The sequence below is a fragment of the Scyliorhinus torazame genome, chromosome 3 (assembly GCF_047496885.1).
Source record: "Scyliorhinus torazame isolate Kashiwa2021f chromosome 3, sScyTor2.1, whole genome shotgun sequence".
NCBI lineage: Eukaryota > Metazoa > Chordata > Chondrichthyes > Carcharhiniformes > Scyliorhinidae > Scyliorhinus > Scyliorhinus torazame.
In genome coordinates this window covers 144962782-144969112 of record NC_092709.1, presented here as the reverse complement: position 1 = coordinate 144969112, position 6331 = coordinate 144962782, and the positions used below count along the sequence as shown (strand labels likewise).

General features: G+C 45.1%; 1 long non-coding RNA gene across 1 annotated transcript; it reads right to left on the bottom strand.

The window, feature by feature from the left end:
• Window positions 1-1529: 1529 nt before the first annotated feature.
• LOC140408734 (uncharacterized) lies at window positions 1530-6263 on the bottom strand. Its single transcript, XR_011940183.1, has 7 exons — window positions 6089-6263; window positions 4153-4273; window positions 3750-3852; window positions 3360-3454; window positions 2753-2878; window positions 2043-2153; window positions 1530-1690 (listed from the first exon to the last, which is right to left on the bottom strand). It is a non-coding gene; the product is annotated as an uncharacterized lncRNA (long non-coding RNA).
• Between the last annotated feature and the right edge of the window lie 68 nt (window positions 6264-6331).

The following is a 6331-nucleotide window of genomic DNA, read 5'->3' as shown; positions in this document are numbered from 1 at the left end:
AAAACCCGGAGAAAACCCACGCAGTGACCCAGCATGGAATTGAACCTGGGACCCTGTGTCGGGGTAATATTTTTACAAAAGTTGTATATTTGCTAGACTATTCTGAATGTTAATTTTTTCTGAGTAGAAATATTGTTTTTTAATTAAGGATGAGCAATTAATATTGTTCTTGCCAGCAATGACCCATCCCATGAATAAAAAAATGTTAATCTGCTGTACCAATGGCACTTTTAAAACCGTAATACAGCAACAGTTGAAACATGTATACCCTCCCATAAAATCTTAATTAGGGATCCTCATTCAGCCTGAGCAGTTTTGGCAGCAGTGGTCCCAGTAGGGAATTGCAAACCATTAATAAAAGCACTGTTTATCTGATTTTTAAAAGCCAGCATACCTACCAAGCAACTCTTCAACTAAGTTTGCGGTCTTTCTTAATGTTATCAAAATTAATGAATACAAAATAGTGAATATTAGTGCAATATTAAAAATTCGCTGATGCTTGTCTGTGGTGGCCAAATTTAATCCAAGCTCTCCCCCCCCCTTCCAGGTCAGCTGATGAATTACCCAATTTAAATCCCCCCCACTACTTTGTTTTGGGACTGTGCCCAAATTAATGGTCAGTGGGACTCAAGCTTGGTAAGAGTTCTGGTGTAGCACCTTCTGACACATATGCAATCTTGTTTATGAGCATGTGCACGCAGGTGCTTCCCCCCTTTGCCAGAAGCAAAATTAATGGATGTTCCTTCCCTGTCAGATTCACTGGTTTGAATCAGTTGTGTTTACTGGAACCTCCCAAATGTGTTCCAAGTAGTTAACGTTACTCAGGAGAGTTAAGTGATTTCATAGAATTATAAATAGAGACAAAAAAAGGTGTGGCAGCATACACTTCATACCACGCAATTCGGGAATAAAACACCTAGTGCCCCACCAGATTTGAAATGCATCTGAGGTTAATTAGCTACCAGTGAGGAAACTGTTGCAGTAGCATCGACCTTCTCGCTTCCTTAAACTGCATATGACAAAACTTCAGTTATAATTAAAGCAGAGGCGCGCGGTAGTTAGCGCTGCTGCCTCACAGCACCAAGGACCCAGGTTTGATCTTGGCTCAGGGTCACTGTCCGCATGGAGTTTGCATTCTCCCAGTTAACTGAGTGGGTCTCACACCCACAACCCAAAAAGATGTGCAAGGTAGGTGAATTGGCCGCACTAAATTGATCCTTATTTGCTAAGAAAATTAAAGCAGGCACAAAATGCTTCCGGCAAGATTTGAAAGCAATGGCTTAATCTGCTTGTCAGAAGGCCAGCAATTGTAAATTAGGTGTATTTCTGCTAGAATGAAGCTGCAACTTTACCCAAACAGCTACAAGAAATACCATGTGCATTATTATGGTATGGTAGTGAAATCACCATTCGTACTGAATTGTGTCCATTGGTACAAATCAGCAAAAGCTTCAGAATGGGATCCTCGAGTGGAAATCTCTAGTAATTACATTTCTTTGGGGGGAAAAAAAACTTCACAAGCAGGTCACTAGTTTGCTGGATCAATTTATTTGTTTTTGACTCCTGGAGATCTTGCAACATTCTCCCAAGAGAAACAATGCATCTTCATTTGGTCCCAACAGTTACTTGCCAGACGTGGATCAGATGATCAGTTCAAACTGAAAACAGGATCTGTGGATATGAGGCGGATCTGTGAAAAAAAATACCAAGTTTTAATCAAGATATTCAGTGGCTACTTATACCACAAAGCTGCAACAGGAATGATCTTGACTCTCACTTGCCTATCTGAACTGCAGATTTCTATTTGGTTTGGCTTTTTAAAAAAAAGTTCCAATTATCATTAGATAATACAAGTTCAGTCAAAGCGGTAATGGTTACACTATCAAAAACATTCTGGACTGTACCCTCATTTTGATAGGTTTATAATCCTGCCCCTTACAGGGTCAGCTGGGTAGTTAGTGACCGAATGTAATCAATGGGACAGTCGTGAACATCTTGATCACAATCACTCAAGTAAGCTCTGCCATGGAAAAAACAATTACCTGGCCATCATCAGAACAGGCTAGCGCTAGGCACTGTGGCAGCACAGTCTTGCTCTTGGCACTGATAACTTCTAGGCACAGCTCATCAACCATGATCTTCCCTTTAAATCCCTTTGGGGAAAGAAATAACAAGCTTAACAGGCATAAAAACAAGCAGCATGTATTTCAAAAGCTAGAATGTACAAATGAAAAGCCTGAAAACAAGGAAATCGGGGACTAGAGAAATAAAATCACAAAATTGTTGGGTTATTAACTATACCCAGTTTTTGTTCACTTAAAAAAAAAAGAGTAAATTAACCATTACACACATCACCCTCAAACATAATTAAATCGAAACACTTCAAACAGGAACTCAAAACTAATTCACCCAGACCCACCCAATTTTCTTGCCCCCGTCCTCTCAACTGCGATAATTACAACACTTCAAGATGCAGTTAAGGGCAGAACACTGGCACGGTCATTATCTTCGGATCCAAGCCACCGTGCTGTAGAAAAGTCTAAAATGTCACCAGAAGTAGTTAGCTCAGGAACAGCCTCTGAAGTTTCAACAGACATGATCTCAGAAAAGGCAAGAGACTCATCACAGCTAACAACTGTACAATTACATTTTATATTATTATTTTTATAAAGTGGCCAGTCTTCAAGAATTTGTATCAAAACTCACTCAACCCAAAATAATGAACGTAAATCTTATGGCAACAGTGACCTACCCAAATCAAATTGCAGGGAACAGTAGCAAGTACCAGTATCTGATGCAGTTATAAAGCAAAGCAGTGTCAACAGCCTTGGCATCCAGGGTACCCCTCCTTCAGATTCCACAGAAGTGCTTAACCATCCTACAAAATGAAGTGACAAAGCTTAGCAGCAGATACAGCCATAAAGGAAATCAAGCTGCTTCAAACATTGCAACAGTTTAAATATTGCCGTTGCCACAGCTTTAGAAGTAAAGTGCAATGCCATGAAATCTTTGACACCATATGATCACCAAAAGCTCACAGATCTAGAACATTTTTCTCTTCTTCAAGCCCAATTCATTTTTTCCAATTAAGGGGAAATTTAGCATGGCCAAACCCACACAAACACGAGGAGAAGGTATAAACTCCACATGGACAGTGACCCAGAGCCGGGATTGAGCCTGGCGAGGTAACCCATTGCACCATCTAGAATAAACATGACATTAATGTAGACAACTCAAAAAGAAAAGCACAATGTTGATATGCCAAATCTCTGGCAGGCCAATTCTGCATTATCCTTTATTGAGTGGTTATTATGACATTACTAGCTAAAAATTAAAAACAATGCAGTTTAAGTGCCTACCTTTCCACCCAAGGCAAAGATCATCTGAAAATACTACTGCAGAATTCCCAGCCTGTCCAATGCGGTTAGTCTTTGCAGTTTGCAAGGTTCCAAACCTAGTGATGAGTAGAGAGAAAAAGAAATTAACACAAAACTCAGCATGCCGAAGGAATAAAAATGCTACAAGTTGTGTTCTACTTGACTACATGTCCTCAGTTTTACAACATAATCACAGAAAATCATGATGTGAACAGCAGTGAAAAGGTTCTCATCATCAGACATGTATAAGCATAATTATTTTACACTTGCTTGCAAAAACTATTGCAAACACCAAAAGTAGAAATCATCACCCATGAGATTAGTTGTTGACAAAAAATAAAGTTACAACAGACTATAGACTTAAGTACTCACCTTTAAGAAAGGGTGGACAATCCACATATGGCTCCATATTCAGGGGTAGTGTATGAAAACAAGGATGCAGTTGAAAGCATGTCGATTATCAGCGTCAATCTCCCTAAAAATTATGAAAGGAGAGTTTAGAAAATGTAGTTCCTATTAATATAGAAAGAACATTTATCAACACAGGAAACCCTCATATTTGCAGGACAAGTAGTCATCTCCTTACAAAAAGGATAACTCCTTTTAATGTGACCAAAGTGTAATCACTGGGTAACCTGAATTTTGTTTTCTACCAAGCATTTCAACAACCTACTGTAGAAACCATTACTAGAAGCAGAGTGGTTTGTCTCCAATGACAATTGGAGCAGTTATGATATATAAAAAAGGCTAACATACATCTGTATGGTGTACTTACTCCTAAAATGTGGACAGCTTGATCGGTCTGTCAAGCACGCCAGTTATCTGTAAAAGTTAAAGCTCAGAACATCTTTCGTGTGATCAACAAACAGCTGGGTACATCCTCCGGAACCTGGTGCCTAAAGTAAACGAATCAAAAAAAACCTGTCACTTGAAATATCTAGGCTAAAGAATTCTCTGGCAAGCAAAATATTACCCCTCACGCGTGTGTTTCTCCACCTCAGGTTAGGTTTTTGCCAGTAGAAATATAAATATTGCATTGTAGTAATGCAGTTTGAAGTATTATGCATAGTTAAATGTTAATAAATGTGTTCAGAAGTATTTGCTTCATTGGTGAAATTCGTTGTACCATTTATTTCAATTGTGTCAAGTGTGCTTAATCTGGCATATCAGTCAGAAAAATGTTCAATTGGAGACATACTGGTTATGTGTTTATATCGGTCTGAGCATCTGTACACTCCCTTCATTTTCTACACAATGTTGATACCAGATCAGTTTCTTGCACTTTGTGAAGTCAATTAATAGGAATTATTGCTAAATTTCACCATTTGGTAATTAGTAATCACCCAAACTTAGTCTCAAAGTGCCATCACACGATCAAGACAAGGTAAACTGTCCACCAGATGAGATGACCACTGCCAAGATGCTGAGGGACATCCTAGAGACAACATCCACATGTTTCAGCTTTCGTCGGTTTGTAAAGAGTACACATTTAGCTACTTTAAACACGGATTAATCTGCAATAGGAGATAATCAGCAGACTTCCGTGCCCATGTTCTACATGACATCAAGATCCAGAGACAGCTTTGTGGAACCCCAGGGCCTGTGAGACTGGACACCCATAAATGATGGGAAGCAGACAAAGACACTGGCTGTATGCCCATCAAGGCGGTGTGTCAGTGACTGATCAAGTCTTTGTCATATCTGACACCTTGCGTGAAGCTAGGTGCTCTGTCCTATTCGCTCATTAGTTTTAGTGCTGCCACACAACCAAGAGACTTGCGGGCTTTTTCAGACTAGGAGGAATTACTTCAGCCAGACTGGTGAAGCTGTGGAAATCTATGTGGAGTCCAAGTTACTAAGTGTCTTTAAGACAGATGGATAGGGAATCGGGGGTTATGGGTTCCAAACCTAGTAGAGAATGAGAAACATATCCACAGCGCAGGAGATGTGACAGGGCCGGACGGCCTAATTTTGCTCCCAGGATCCCTTACTGGACATGTATTCGTATTAATAGCACAACCATTGCGCTACTGCTCATCCAGGTCAGGGCGGACACCGAGGCAAATCCCATGAAAAGAGGCTTCCCAGGAGTATGACAGCCGAACGCACAACCCGCCCGCTGCCTGTAGGGGGCGCCCAGCAGCTGCACGTGGCAACGGGCCGATCCCGCGGCCCAGCGCGGACGGCGAGGAGCCCGCGGCCCCGGGCCCAGCGCGGACGGCGAGGAGCCCGCGGCCTCGGGCCCAGCGCGGACGGCGAGGAGCCCGCGGCCCCGGGCCCAGCGCGGACGGCGAGGAGCCCGCGGCCCCGGGCCCAGCGCGGACGGCGTGGAGCCCGCGGCCCCGGGCCCAGCGCGGACGGCGAGGAGCCCGCGGCCCCGGGCCCAGCGCGGACGGCGAGGAGCCCGCGGCCCCGGGCCCAGCGCGGACGGCGAGGAGCCCGCGGCCCCGGGCCCAGCGCGGACGGCGAGGAGCCCGCGGCCCCGGGCCCAGCGCGGACGGCGAGGAGCCCGCGGCCCCGGCGCAGACGGCGAGGAGCCCGCGGCCCCGCTATGGGCCTCTGCTCCAGCGGCTACTACTCGAACATATTTTTAGCCCCGGCCTCCCCACGATGCCTTAGGGACGGTTTCGGCCCCACGCCGGAGCCGCCCGGCATCCACGTCGCCCCGATCCCGGCCTCGAGCCATCAGGACCGGCGCCCCGCGGCCTTACCTCGGCATGCGGACAGGATGAAATCCGGGAGCGCAGTGAGCCGCCGGCCTGGGCCCGTCATGTGGGTCACTCATGGTGCCGGATGGTCTCGGATTCCCAGCCATGTCGATGCCGCCAACGGGAGAAAAGGAAGTGCGACGGCCCTCCCGCCCCAATTTATGGGGTTGGGCCGGGAGGGCGGGCTCTGAGCGGCTGAGTGACAGCTCACTGGCCGGCCCCGCCCCCGGCCCCGCCCCCGTCCCG